The sequence below is a fragment of the Ctenocephalides felis genome, unplaced genomic scaffold (genome assembly GCF_003426905.1).
Source record: "Ctenocephalides felis isolate EL2017-DRISC unplaced genomic scaffold, ASM342690v1 CF-g0.4_SCAFFOLD_03571, whole genome shotgun sequence".
Lineage (NCBI taxonomy): Eukaryota > Metazoa > Arthropoda > Insecta > Siphonaptera > Pulicidae > Ctenocephalides > Ctenocephalides felis.
In genome coordinates this window covers 52,946,407-52,962,871 of record NW_020539725.1, presented here as the reverse complement: position 1 = coordinate 52,962,871, position 16,465 = coordinate 52,946,407, and the positions used below count along the sequence as shown (strand labels likewise).

General features: G+C 29.5%; 1 non-coding gene across 1 annotated transcript; it reads right to left on the bottom strand.

Annotated features, from left to right (window-relative positions):
- Window positions 1-1,691: 1,691 nt before the first annotated feature.
- Trnav-aac lies at window positions 1,692-1,764 on the bottom strand. The gene has a single exon. It is a non-coding gene; the product is annotated as a tRNA-Val (tRNA).
- Window positions 1,765-16,465: the final 14,701 nt, after the last annotated feature.

The window sequence follows — 16,465 nt, the reverse complement described above, 5'->3', positions numbered from 1 at the left end:
TTTTTTTACTTTTGTGCTTTTTCTAGTTTAGGTTTTATATCTGAAACGCTTGACCGCAGACCAACCACATCATTTTTTTCAGTATTTAGTACGTTTATATGATAAACGCGTGCATAGCATTGCTTTGCCATATCATTGGTCTATTTTACAACAGAATGATCCATAATATTGTGGACCTTCAAGATTTGAGTCAGTCGATAAAAACATTCTCCTTTATTTCCATAAGTAATTCGCATTGTATCGATTCCATCAATCTGTGCCAAAATCTATCAATTTATCAGAACGATACTATTTGTTTTCATAGTGTAAAAAATATTCGCTTATTATCATAGAGATGCCACATGTCTTGCCAATAAATACAGAATCACCAAAGCCAGAACTGATCTTGATAGCGAAAAGACAATATGAAACTTCCTGATCGCGATTTTCAAAGTACTCGGTAGCCGACGAGAGATTGGAATCGAATTTGATAGAATATTTTCTTCGGAGGAATCTGAGTATATTCAGATGTCGCGATATTCTCTACGTTAGTATGAGAACCAGGATACATTTTTGAAATATGTATGATTTGACTTCACTAAATTTTATTTAATTATCACTATTTTTATTGTTATTGTTTTCTTAACCCAAGTTTCATAAATTTTTTGATATGTATACATAATTCTTATGATCTAAAAATTGAGGTTTAGCTATTTAGGTAAAACGTTCAACTGTATTTCGAAAACAACATTTGTGCTTTCACTAAAAATAATCATTACGATTTTCTATTTATATGTTTCAGGCATACTATAATTTTGTAATTAACACATTTCATTTCATCCAGTTTTGGGATCTTCAAATAATGTAATTTAATTTTGGACGGCAACTGTAATCAGTAGCCACCTACACGGGAACATACATTTGCATCGACATAGGTTCTGAGTTATGTAGCGTTAAATTTGTGCATTTGTTAGCAGTGATTTTGTTAGTTTTTTTTTATTAAAATAGAGAATATAAATTTAAGTTTCTCTTATAATATTGCAATTAAATATAGACAAAATTATTTTAAAAATACACTTAAATTATATAACCTATAAAAATTTACAAATTTAACTTTACCATATATTTTTGTGAATAGTGCTGAAGTAAACACTTTGCTTCCTAACTTTGCATACATCCGGGTTTCGTCATTACGGACAACCCGATATCAAGCAGAAGTGATTTTTTTTTTATCTTGAAAATATAGTTCAAATAAATTTTTTCATGAAAATATTCTATGACGAGTATTACTGCATTAAAATAGGTATAAGCAAAATTCTAATATAAAAATTACTATATATAGATAGATTGACCATTGGGATGCCTAAAAAATATTTAAGCATAGAACTCAAGGAACCGCAAAATTTGCTAATTATTAATAAAAAATTTGTTTAAAATAAATAAATACATTAAAAATAAGATATCTAAATTCTAATAAAAAAATTACTATATATAGATAAGATCGACCATTAGGTGCCTAAAAAAATCTACGCATAGAACTCATGGAACCGTACAGTTTTGATTGTTGTTAAAAAAATGCGAATAATAAAATATATTCATATAATAAATGAACCAAAAATTTATGATTCACATATTTTTATGTTTTAATTTGTTTAATCATTAATAAAAAAATTGATTAAAATAATAAAAAAAAAAAATTATAAAAATATCATGTTTTCCGCCCGGGATCGAACCGGGGGCCTTCCGCGTGTTAGGCGGATGTGATAACCACTACACCACGGAAAACTATACACTTCGCATCGATTCTAGGCCACTTGATTTGATAACGGGCTTCCGAATATAATTTTAATTACAAAAAAATGCTGGGCTCGTCCGGGATTTGAACCGGGACCTCCCGCACCTAAGCGGAAATCATACCCCTAGACCAACGAGCCACGAGAAGGTTTTAGCAAAGTACAATTGTAAACTGCACCAGAATAATAAGAAACCAAAGCAAAAATTTCTATATCGTTAAAAATAATGTTAAATTGATAGTTTAAAAAAATTGTAATGAGGCATTTTGCCTAAGACAAGTTCCACTTTTTTTCGATAAGTGTAAAACAATAATAATAGGTCGCATTTAAAATTTTGAAAAGTTGATATGGCCAATTATTTAAATTTTTTTAAAATTTTTATTATATTTTTTTTTAAATTTTATTTTTAATTACAATCAGAATACATGACAATTCTATGAGCTATTTGGCTTATGTCATTCACTTGCACACATACACACACACACAAATTTTAGTGATTTATTTATAATTAACACGTTATTCGCCACGATAATATCAGAAAAATTTTCACTTGGGCTATGGTAAATTTGATAGACGATATCAAGAAAATTTAATGTATGAAAAAAAACAATTTTTTTGCGAAAATTCCTGAAAAAGCGCTATTTTTTATGTCACATATATATGACTGACTTGGCTTTATATAAAATGTGTTTTTTTTTTTCAAGTTTTTATATCGCGTATCTCAGACATGAATGTCGGACTTGATTCATATAAGAACTTCTTAGTGTCAGACATATATGACTGACATGGGAATTAACGTGTTTTATCACATTGGTAGACCTACGATATTTTAGGGTGTTAGTTGAAACCACGAACTCTGTTAGCATACAAAGTATCATCAAAATCGTGAAAAAAATTATTAATTACGAAAAAAACAGTCCTGCCGATCTTCACTCAAAACTAATCTGATATCTTTCAAACAATTTTATATATTTTATATGTCGGTTTAGCCAATTTTGTTCAACATACACAAACAATTACACACTCACATATTTTTACGATTTTGGTTTTAAGCGATTCAGAATGATCTGAATCGTCGACAAGACTTAATATTTGCAAATCAGATTTTATGGATGAAAAAAAAATCTAATTCAGGTAGTAAAATATATAATAGTAAACAAAAATAAATAAGACGAACCATGTACATTTGAATGAATTCACTTTTATATTTGAAATATCTTCCGGATTGCTGTAATGTGTTTGTAATATTTGGACTGGTTGTCGGGCTTCATATCATGTAGGCGCAAATTAAGAAAATATACATCTTACTTTATAGACTTTATATAGTAAGATGTATATTTTCTTATTTCTATATTATAGAGTCATAATCCTATTAAACAAATCGAACAATAAGAATAATTTTTCATTATATATAAATATTAATGATATGTATAATTTTGAGAAATTACCAAAATATGAACCCATTATACTCTTCTTTTATCTATGTATGAACCATTACTTTTATTCCAATAACATTAAGTATTACCATCTAAGATTTGCATTTTAAATAGTATTTGATTTTGAATATCAAATCCAAATGATAAGTTTCTCGATAATATTTTCAAAAGCAATTTAACTATATGAATATATGAATATAGTTTTGCGTTTAGTTAAGGATGCATTATCTAAACATTTTTTTTTATTTGAGCTCAATTTTTAAGTGCATTTCAACAAAATTTTAACCGTTTCTATTTTCATTTTATTATCATTATCTTTTTTTAAAAAAAAATCTATCTACCTGGCTAGTTGCCAACGATTCAATTGTCAGCAACCCTCCGCCAATCTTCTCGCGATAAGATTCGAAATGTTCTTAATAAATTTAAATGATTTTTCACCAGCTCCGAGTCTGATAAAGAGGTAGGTATTCTATATCTGCCGAAGTAAAGCTATTTTGATCGTTAATTAAAATCGGGCTTTCAAGGCAATCATCGAGTGGTGCTACTATAGAAATCCCTCTTTGTGGAAATCACTTTCATTATTCACTGCGTACCCTCCAGTCACTGCGATGCTCTCCGGAGAGTTTATTGTGCATTAAATGTTGAAAGTATTGATAAAATTTTCTTCTGATTTGATGAGTTTTATGCTTCACGCTTTTAGTTCTCGAGAATTATTATTTGAATTACTCTGTCGATCTTTAGGAACGATTGATAATTTTTAGTGTCAGCTCTGAGAGAAATTTTATCAGACATAAATTAAATAAATAGTTATTCGAACTCTGCTGATAAATATTTTTTGACGAATCTACCAGATCAAGGTTATAGACAATGTTATATCTGTAAATGTATCATAAAGTTAAATTTGTCATTGGTTGAATAATTTAGCTATCATTTCGTAAAAAATACATTACTGCAATGATGAATTAGATAGAAGTTTTATTGAACATAGTCAGATGGTTATTTGTTTGATTTGTGTTATTCGTTGTAACTGGTACAAAGCAAATGGACCTTTGAGTCTCGCCCTACTCTAAATTAAACCGTGTCTTGAATAACTCCAAAAATTTACCATTTGACAACGATTTATTCCATGACGCCGTGTAATAGTTTCGTCTACGAAGTCGTGTCTGAAGTAAAACAATTGAACGTGTCTGAAATATCACAACTATTTGAACAGTAAGAGAACCCAAAAGCGCTTGTTAAACGGGATAATTACATCTTTGACTAAGATAAGATGAATTGCTCGAAAGTAATTCGGTAGAACCAAACGCGCTTAAACCAAATTAAAAGCATTATGACGAACGGCGGCGCTTGTCTCTCGAGTGCTCCTACTGCTCCACCGATTGCTCCACCGCCACCGCCTCCTGACGCCGCGTGCTGCGTACTCAGCTGCTGGATGGCACAGCAGCACAAACCTAGTTTGATGTGATTTAAATGTATATATAATTCATTCCCCTGATCTAGCTATTCGCGTTTTCGTACTCACTGCTCAAGTATTATTACTCGCTTCAGTTTATGTGAATTTAATGTAGTAGAATAGAGAAATCGCATGCGTTGCGCATTCAAATCACAATGTTGGGGTAGAAAACTGAAGATACGCAAATGAAACCGACGACAAAATCAAACGTAGGCGAAACAAAGCACTAACTCATATAGCTGGATAAATCGAAAAATGAAACATTAAATCGAAATAGATGATATTCGGGATGGAATGTATGCTTAATACAATTCTCAATCGATTGCATTTATCCCATTTAAATCTGAAGAATTTTCTACATACACTTTCCTTTCTCTCCAATTTCCTTATTATGGTTCATTATATAAAAAAAAAAAAATTTGTAACTTTTTGTAAACGTAACTATGATGGTTTGTGGCTTTTTGTAACAGTTGTTTTTAAGTAACTTGGGAGCAACTGATTATATTTCTGACTTATTACTCCTGTTACAATAAGCTCACCTATGTTTTGGCTAAACTTAATAAATTTATATAATTAACAGTCTATAACAATTGTATTCAATCGGATATCGGCAAAAATAGAGAAAAGTAACTATACTTCAGCCATAAATAGTTGTCATTCATAATAATAATGTTTCATGTGTTCTGTGCAGATGATACTAAAACTTTTGTAGAATTGTAAAATAAAAAATTGAAAAATAATTAAATGATGTGTGTAAATTTCATATCAAATGTAACAGTAGGATCGTATATAATTTATGTGATATCTATATCATTATATGCAATGGTGTTAATTACGCTATTGTCGCATTGTTCAGTATTTCTATGTTTTTCATAATTTTTGTAGTCATGCAGATAAATTATTTTGTTTTATAAAATTATAGATTCCATAAAATATTTAATAATAAAATTTATAATTATCAGTTATATAATAAAATTCCATATGAGAGAAGACATGACTTCCTTGATAACCTTTAATTTTGGTTACATACGAGTTCAATTGACAAATCACGATATGTAAAACTAAATCAATTTGTTATGAATTAAATGATGATGCTAATATCATTATTCAGTTTACATATGTCTATGAGAGTTTGTATCATAATTATTTTTTATCAATCAAAACTGAATATTTTTAATGATGCACCATAACAAAGTTAATAAGTACACAATATGAAAGATGAGTTTTTTTGCTATAATTATTTAATATATACCTGCTATTTTTATACTACCCAAGCATAGCATTCTGAATTCTATTAGAATAAACTTAAATTATATATGGTATCAAAACTACAAAGGATCTGTAAGGGGTTGTAACCTTTTAGTTTGACTAATGTAAATAACAACCAAATATTATATTATATTTAGCTTTGTATATTCTGTGAATAAGTATGTTCTCAGCAGTTTATATTTCAAGTAGACCAAATATTATACATTTTTTAAGAAAACATGAACATATCCTTAGTATGCGCGCGTCGATGAAAAATGAGTTTTATTGTATCCGTCCGCGAAACATCTGTTTCAAAGCGTTCATTCAAAATGAGTATGATAAATGAATTCTAACTTGAAGCATAAAAAATGGTTTTCATAAAAGAATATAATATTTAACAACTAGCATTTGTTTAGGACACACAGGTATGACAAAATCTAAATTTTAATATATGATACATTTTGGAAAAAAATTATTTCAGATATATGACTTCCAGACTTTCAAATATATTATACCGGTTCATAATTAAAGAATTTATTATGAATTAAAAATTAAACTAATTCTATTATTTAAAAAAATAATAAATAAAAAAATCTCAATTACTATAAAATGTATTAACTCAATCTCGAAGCTTTATGTTAATATTACTTGAAATCGTTTCTGATCAGCATTGATAATTTTTCAATTTTTTTCAATTTAGATGTTTTGAAAATGCTGCAATTTTAACAAGATTTTAATTTAATTCAGTGGAATACCATATTTTTTCATAATAAATCTGACCTATTAAAATTTAATGATTGCATTACAAATGAAATTGTTCTACTTTTTGCACTCGAAATCGCAGAATACGCATTTTTTACGCAAACTAATATGATATGCTGATGAATCAAATAATTAAAGTTACATAATTGAAAAATATAATCATATGTAAAAACATAGATAATTATATCAGTTTCTATATATTGTAAATGCGGTTTGAGAAATAAAATTGACGATATTTAAAGATAGATTTTATTCAAAGATACTATGAATGGTCTCCTCGATAATGAAATTCTAAAATCATGTAGAAATCTGAAACGAAATCAAATAATCTCCATTTTACAATGTATTTCTGATTCGAATTCAACTCTTTTTCAAATAAGATATTAAAGCTCCGAGATAAAAAGGCTTTCGAACCGACATCAATTCGGCTAGATTTCACTGGTGCGATGAAGTTTATTCGTCAAAGTTTTTTCAGCGCGAATAGGAAAAGTGAAAACAGCATATTGAAAAACTCTATAAGGATTTCTTTGATTTCGATGTTTGTGAAAATCTTATGAAGGGTTCAATAGGGAAAAAACTTTCATTCCGAAACCGCTTCGTGTGACTGCACAAGTCATTCAATGAAACGAATTGGAAAACTATTATATTGCACTCTATTCGACGTAAAACGTGATAAGTTTTTGTCAAATCACATTTGAAGTCATTTTATAACGACATATAACGAAATTGGTGATCTTCTAGAATAAAGTATAAGAATCGAGAATACGTTTAGATACAAATAATTGCAATTAAGGTGAATAAAATTATCATTTCTAGTTAAAAAAAAAAAACAATTTGAACCGAACTTATTGTTGAAGGCATAGTAAAGAGAAAAATGAAATAGGTTAGAGCGAAACTAAATATCCGCGCGAAAAAAGGTCCACGATAAACGAAGAACATATTTTTGCATTGATGAAGTACGAGTACTATGGGAGTTCACTAAACATAGTCAAATAATTGTTTATTTGATATGTAACATAAATATAACTAAACAATATGTTTCTATTTGTTCTGATATAATTGGTTTAGTTTTCACAACATAATTGCTTAATTTTAAGTTAATATACTTAATGCAATTTAAGAGACGACTTACGCGGGTGTTCCATAAGCGCGAGCGTGTACTTGCTCAAGTTTTTTCAACTTTTGAATGTGTTCTACCATATGGACTAAAACTAAGTTTTGCATAGCATAAGAACAACGAATAGCCATTCTAACAATAATTTGGAACAAATAATTGTTTTCACTTTTTTATAAACTAACTAATGATTATTTAACAATATTTGTTATTAACAATATCCACACCGATGTGAATAGAATGGCGTTATTTGTTTGTCTTTTACAGTTGTGACAAAAAGTGACTCTGAAAAAAGGGGCCACTTTGTCATATTTGGGGGAGTAAGAAAATTCGTATATCGGAATTTTTGGAAAAAAGCTATAAAATGCTATCAAAGTCATTTAAATACCAGGGTGGGACCAATTCTGTATGGAAACACGATCAGACCCTTTATATTAAGTAACGCCAAAACCGAAGTTTTCTCGACGTTTCCAGTCATTCTAAATCCTTCGACAATTTGAAATTTTTGTGTCTGAGCCAATATTTAAACATTCGTCGACATTTTCTCAAAAATGGCTTCACTGATTTCAAAAAATTAATAACTAGATATTCTGTAACTGGATTTGGTATAGGTAATTTTATTTCAAAGCAAAATCAATAACCTCACTGCATCATTTATCGAAGTCAATTTCATTTCCATTGCTAATTAAAATAGCAACGATAAAAATTGAATCGATCCTTTACCATTATTCTAAAATTTCGACTTAATGAAAATTCGCCTTGTGCTTTGTATACACCATAATATCCTGGGGCTCTCCATTATTAAATCAGAATTTGCACATACATACCTTTTATGAATCCGCCAAAACGTACTGTGATATCTGCACGGGTATTTACAAACGTGTTTATTTGTGCTTCGGTATTATGGCAAAGGGTTTAAAGGAATAAGGGTCAGAGGGTTGAAGTTCATTCGCGTCAACATTGCCTGCTTATTAAGTGTGCGCATATTAAATATTATATTTATATTCCGATGTTAGTCAACAGAGGGTTAATATTTTTGTATGAAAATTTTATGTTTAATGAAGCTTTATCATATCATTAAAATTTAACCCAGGTAGATGTTTGTGATATTGATATAAAAAACAATGTTTAGTATATAAAAAATTATATCGAATATTGCAAAATGAAAATGGAAGATATTTGAATAACTTATATATCAAAAACGTATTCTAGCCTTGGTATATTCAAATGAATTAAAGTTATTATGGAATAATTAATTTTAATTTGACGTTTACTGCTTTGAATGAAAAATTTACAATATTAAGTGGTATTTTGCAAATAATCGACGTTATCAACAAGAATTGAGATTTAGCGTTTAATGATATTATTTTAAATTTTGATTCAGCCCATTAGTTCAAACTTTATTGTATATTTTCATTTTTTTTATATTTTACCATTGTCCATGAATTTCCATTCACTTGGAAAATATTAACACCTACATGTTATTATTTCCCGTTCGGAACAATAAATCAATCAACAATATTAACAAAGGTGCAATTGCAGTTTTCTATAGGTTTTGGTTTCAATATTTATAATTGAAATATCTGCATTTTATTTGATTACTGAATCAAATTGCGAATATTTAAATATTAAAACATCAACCAAAGCATAAAATATGAATATATTTATTGACCGATTTGAAATACATTTAAATATTTAATTAGAATTTTGCAAAACACGTAAACTTGTATAAAAGGGAGTTATTTTGTTGAATGGCTATTTTCATATTTAATTGCGCAACTGAAATTTATACAGTTTGTGTACATTTTTGCAATATTTGTTTGCTTTTTGTAATATTGATTTTATTTGCTACTGAGATTCGAGCAAATATTAACAAAGTCTAAAAAATATTATTAGGTAGTAAAATGAAATTTAAAACATGAAGCTTATTAGTAGACAGAAAAGGCACAATTTGGGGGGAAATGTTAAACCATGTTTTAATTATTTTTGTGAAATATAGAGATAGAATTTAAATCGAGTACTCGATACTTTAGGCATATCTGTATTTTAAATATATGATTATTATGAACATTTTCATATAAGCAAATTTATCATATAAATAGGATTTGAGGTCAGTCTGCCCGAGGTAGGTATCCAACCTGCAACCTCATCTGGTTGGAAGGTCTTCAAAATTTGCACCAAGAAATATAATACCGTTATTAGGCTTACGGTCCAAATTTTACAATTTGTGGAGAAATAAATAGACAATATTTATGCAAATATCATCTCTCCATTGGTCCAAATTTTACCCCATACAAAATCAATTAAAACTCCTCAATTCTAATCAAAATCTCATCAATGATGAAAATAATTGCCATTCAGCGAAAGAGATTTTAATTATGCATTCGTAGGCCCATCCTGGGATTTGCAATATCCTGTTGTATCGGTTGTATTAGACAAGTACTAATTACTTAAACCAGAGATATTTCCATTATCTCCATTAAACAAGGATTTATCGACCGCATGGGGCGAACATGAAAGCAACTCCAGTTCATTATGTCAATTCATGTTCCGGAAACAAACCCGAATAGAATTATGTGACCGATGGTCGTTAATGAAAGATATTTGTTTGTTTTAAGGCATGTTCAAATTATATTCAATAATTTAAAGGAAAAATATATTGATGATTATGGTGCCATGTGCGAAGGCAGGATACAGGGTTAATTTCGGAAAGGATTCAGAAAAGTTTAATGGCGCTATTTATTCAATGGTTCAATGGAAGGTTGGCATAGTGCTATTTGTGGAATGGGACAATATATATTTTTTTGGAAACAATGAGCAAATGCATATTTATTATATAATTCTAAAATCTCTATTGCATTGTCCTAACATCAGACTGTTTTTACAATCAAGAAAGTTCAATGTTGAAGGTTGGCCTGGTGCTATTTGTGGAATGGGACAATATATTGTTTTGGAAGCAATGAACAAATGCATGTTTATTATATAATTTTGAGTGAAGTCACTATTGCATTGTCCTTAGAAGATTGTTTTTGCAATAAGTTTGAAATCATATTACCTTGTTATTACAAGGCTGAATCAAGGATCCATTTATTACCAATATTAAGGATCAATTTTTTGTAAACCTGTTGATGTGATGTGAGTTGATCCTGATAAAGTAAGAAAATTTTTTGATACTAATTGTAATAATTTTTGATATTTTTCATACTAGAATAATGCTTGGACAACTTAAACATCAAGGACTTGGTTGTGGAGCGTATCCTGAAAAGTAATCGATTATGGTTTTTTGTTTGGATATTTTAGATTTTTTTCATATTTTTGAGGTTCAACCCTCTTATATAATTAGAAACTTGATTATGATCGAACATAAAGACCGCATATTGATTAAAATAAACCATTTAAGAATGATTCCGGATTCAATAACCGAAATTAATGGAAGAAATAGGAATAAGGGTATTTTAGCTCTGAACTAATTAGAGTCAGATTCCTTAATAAATCAAATGATCATAAATTAAAATCAGATAAAAACATAATGGAAAACAATCTTAATATTTATCCTAAGTATAATGAAAGTGAAAATTCTGAAATGGTGCTAAAAGTCATTTGTTTAATCCGCTTTTCTAATGATCAGATATCAATAAGTAGTGTTATCTTATTCACTTGTGAATATAGATTAAAAATATATTTCCAAGGGGAGAATAGAATATGTGATCATAGAATAATAATGCAAATTGTTTTAGAAGTGAGCATAGGAATAAGAGTAATACTAATGAATGCTCCAGCGAAGTCAATTTAAAAAAACTTACATTTTTATCTTAGTTTTTGCGTAGAAAATTTTGAGGATTTTTTGGAGAAAAATCTAACAGAATCAAGACAAAATTTGCAAGGAAAATGGAAAGGAAAAAGCAAGAAAAGAAAGTATTGTGTATAAAGATTTGTGTAAGCTCATATTCTGAAAGTAGGGGTGGCGTAAAATGCGCATGTTATAATTTCCTTTGTAATGATGATTGTGACTAGATCTCAATATATTGATACATAGTTACTGTAATATTTTGACGAATTAGTTAACTGATAATTATGAGTTAACATTTTTTACTTCTTTTGAACAAGAAATTTATAATAACACTAGTCGTGAGGATGACTTATTACAAGAAGGAAAGAGATTAAAAAAATATGTTTTTGTTTAAAAAAATATGTTTTGTTGATTTCATAGGCTTGTTTGTTATATTCAAAGCAATTATATCATAACAAATAACGCATATCAAATTATCTGACTATGATCAGTAAAACTGCCAAAATGATTATGTTGTCTTATCAAATTCGTAATATTTTTTTGGTGTTTACAGCTATTGATTCTTAACCAATGATTATGCTTGGCACAACAGTCCTGGGGGTGTGGACGATTGTGTCACTTACACTTATATTGTAGGATATGATTTTATTTATGACTCATCTATCGAAATTAAGGACAGTACCTCAGTATTTACACGTAAAAAATATATTCAAATTTTTATTTAATTTACTTTTCTCCCAGCTAACTGATAAATTAACAAAGTTATTGATGATAAAAAAAGTGGCACAACCGTCTCCTCCTCGTTTTTTATGTAACTGCATAAAAATTTAAAACGAGAATTTAATTAAAATCCATAAATATTTTAATAGTACCATTTTGGCGCTTAATTAATCATAATACTACGGTCTTGAGGTCGATTGTAAACCCGGCATGCTAGGCACTAGACTTTGTAATAAAGTGCCCTCTATTTCAATATACAGAGTATGTTAGGTGGTCCCTGGCAGACGTAATGTGAGGGTCAAACGGTCAGACACTTAAGGAATTAATTACAACAACTCGACTGCTTCGTTGGGCCAAATTGAAATGTAGAAGCTATTTCATATGTAACACCCCCAAAACTAACTCTCTCATTGAGGTACTCTGCTTGTACATAAAGTGTAAATGAAAGGACTGACTCGAAGGACTTCACCGCATTACCGTTGTCAGGAATCCTAAAGACTTGGTTTTTGTCTAATTAAATACGCTTGATGAGTTTAAATGTAATTATGTGAAACAAAAAAACTAAATATTTTTTTTTATACATTTTTGTTTTGTCTACGAGCTACTGACGCAATCCATAGTTTGCAGCATTATATACATTTCTGGTGGATTTAATGCGACTGATGTAAAATGACATAAAAATGTACTGCGATATAATAATTATTTTCTATTTACATAGTTTTATTGTCAATCATAATAATATACATTTTTTAAGACAATATGCTATTGGTGTTAATGCATTTAAGAGATTATCTCCTATGAGATATCTCTCTTTTTTATTTTTGACATTTTAATTAAGATCGTATGGCCATTTTTTTTTTCAATCTTCGTGTGGGATATTCCTCGCTTAACTCTTTTAAATATATGTTTGGGTGACCTGGTAGTTTTTTCGTGGTATTTTTTGCTCCTTTTTTTTATCATTTCATTAATAGTTTTTATTTTTAGGTCTTTATGTAGGGTGTCATTTATAACATACCAGGATGCGTTCACAATGCATCTTAAAATTTTCGATTGCGCTATTTAAATTGCTTGCGCACGCCCATAGCTCAATGCTGTGTGTCCAGATTCGGATAATTATTGTTTTATATAAGAAGAGTTTGTTTTTATAGCACATATTTGAACTCCTGCCAATTAGCCAATACAACTCTTTGAACTTCTTCTCCATCTGTTGTTTTTTCATTTTGATGTGATATAATAATAAATCACAATATCATCTCCATATGATTATATAGATACAATTAACTTAATTAGTTGGATTTAAAGACAAAACCTTTTATAATGGGGAATAAATTATCAACCATAACACATTTCTACAATGCTGTGTTTTACTGAACATAGTCAGTTGTTTCTTTGATCAAAGTCAAATTTGGCTTTTGTGCCCTGCTCTCCTGTATAGTTTAAATCGTAGTACTTTACCAAGTAAAAATGCGATATTGCCTATTGCCAGGATATTGCTATTGTGGTTTTGAAATAAATATTGAGCTTGAAATGTGTATGCTTTCGAAAGCTGCTTGGAGTATGTTGTCACTGACGAAATGATCTCTTAATCGCGTACCTATGCCAATGTACACAGAGGAGATTCGTATTTAATCTCATTGTTTTGTTCGCTTCCACTCGGACTTTGGGATTTGGCATTCAGGATTCGCGTTAGGACGAATTTCCAGGACGAACACTACTCGCAGCCGAATTAAACCCGTTATCTGCATACCTTGGATGCATCGTATCAAAGAAGCAAAACTAGGAGAATAAACGTAAAAATCTTAAAAAATTGCATTAGCATATTTTGGATTTGGATTTCGATAATGATTGAACTTTGGATTGACTAATTCTTTATATATCAACTTTAGAAGCTTGGATTTCTTGACAGATCAGATTTCTGAACCAACAAAGTTTTTAATGTCCAAAGAAATCATTTCTGTATATCCTAGTTTCATCTCAATCTTTGAACTAAATCATTGAATAAAAATCGTTGACAAACTAAAAAATTGGCTAAATGCAATTTATTTATTATTATTTTTCCAGAATTGTTTTGTATATATACCATTATTTCGTCGGTATACCTCATTAAAAAACTTTTGCATCAATTGCTATGTTTGTAATAATTGACTAACAAAAGTTTGCAAATTATAAAAGATATCATTTATTTTGGTCAGTCAAAATCATTAAAAATCTATTCCTAAACCTCCTGTGCGCCAACTCTGTTATAGAGCATTGAAAATCCTCTTATCGGTTAGAATAATTTACAATAGTTTTAGCAGACTAAATAAAGCCGAAATGCATGAAGCACAAAGTTGGCAAAAACTTGCTGCGTTTTTCTTTCAGATAAAAATCTTTAGTGTCTCTGAAGTTTTCCATTTCATTTAGTACAATTAATGTGCCAGCTTAATAAAATATAAGATAACATGTAATTTTGTTGAAACATAACCACTACCCTTTCTAAATTGAAATTATTTGGCATTTTTAGTAAAGGCGACCTGATCAATAGCACTTGCGATCACGAATTATGGCCAGAATTCGAATAAACCTCTGCCTATTATTTTGCTTTTTGCTTTGAAGCACAATTGCTTCAAAATTTATTGGAATTTTTAGTTTAAAACTATGTTAGTAGTACATAAGTAGTTTTACTATCTACTCCCTCTGACTTCAAAATCTTTACTATCTTCGTCATTGATCTCGGCATATTATCAATCAATCAAGCTACCGATTGCACTTTGCGCCAATATTGCAACTATCGTCCTGCTTTGAGCCAATAAAAGCAATTTGTGCCCATTGAGATAGAATTATAGCATTGGGCGCTTTGACTAATGTAGGTTCAGTATAAACTAAATACCATTTCACCAGGCGCCGCCAAACGATTAAACCACACCACGATATAGTTAGTTACTTCGCCATATCGGGATGAAGCTGATTTCACACAGAATAACTTATAGAAATATAAACAAGTGGTGATTTAATATATACATGATATCGTGATTCAAGGCAAATCGCTGTAACCTCCTATACAGTACTTTAAAATTTTTAAAAGCTTTTTTGAAAACTTTGACAAAAAAAATATTTTAAGAATTTTGAAATTTTTGAAAAAGTTGGACTTTTTTGAATAATTTGAATTTTCTTTTAATCTTTTGAATTTTTTTGAAAATTTGCTATTATTGCGTAGCGTTTTAGAGACGAACTATCGAAGCACGTAATGGCTTTCGTAAGATATTGGCTCAATATCAGAAAAATTGATGTGCATATGTCTAATAATCATTTTTGACCACTAAATGTTTTTTTTTTACTTCTTTTATTGTATTTCCGAAACTGCTGCATCTGCCTTTGCAAGAATTTAATCAGTTGTTTATTTTTTAAAATGTTTTTTGTATTATTCAAATCGGCCGCTCCGTTCTCTCAAAAACTGAATTACCATTTTTAGAATTTGTTTTCTCGTAAAATTTGAATGATTCAGAAACTATTTGATTTCTATTGACGAGAAAACGTGTTGATTAGTTTTTGACAAAGGCAGGTCCAACCATTTTCGAAGATACGAAGCAACAAGTGCCAAAAATGGCAATTCTGTTTGTGAGAGCGGAGCGTCCGATTTGAATAATTCAAAAAACATTTCACTTGTATTTATGCAAGATGGCGCATGGCATCGTGCCTTAAGGCAAATTGCTGGAACTTTCCGTACCAAGAATTATTTTTTTTAAAATGATTCAATTTGCTTTTAGAACTCTGATTTTTGAGATTTTTAGAATTTTTGAAAAAAAATGACCTTTTTGAAAAATTTGATTTTTTATACTTTGAAATATTTTGGAAACTTTGAACTTTTTAACTTCCCGTAGGGCAAGTTATAGTAATCACAAAAAAATCTAAAATGAAAATTTTTATGTATCTTTTCGTTTCAAAGGTTTCTGAACATTTTGGCATACATTAGAAAAAATGGATGTATGTGTATGTGTGTGTGTGTGTGTGTGCGAATACAAATTTTCGTCGACGATTTCGGGAACACCGATCAACCGATTTGAATAATTCAAAAAACATTCGATTCGTATTGATAAGGAGACGTGCTGATTAGTTTTTAGCGAAGGCAGGTCTAGCCGTTCCGAAGATACGGGGCAAAATGTGCCAAAAACGGTAACTCAGTTTTTAAGA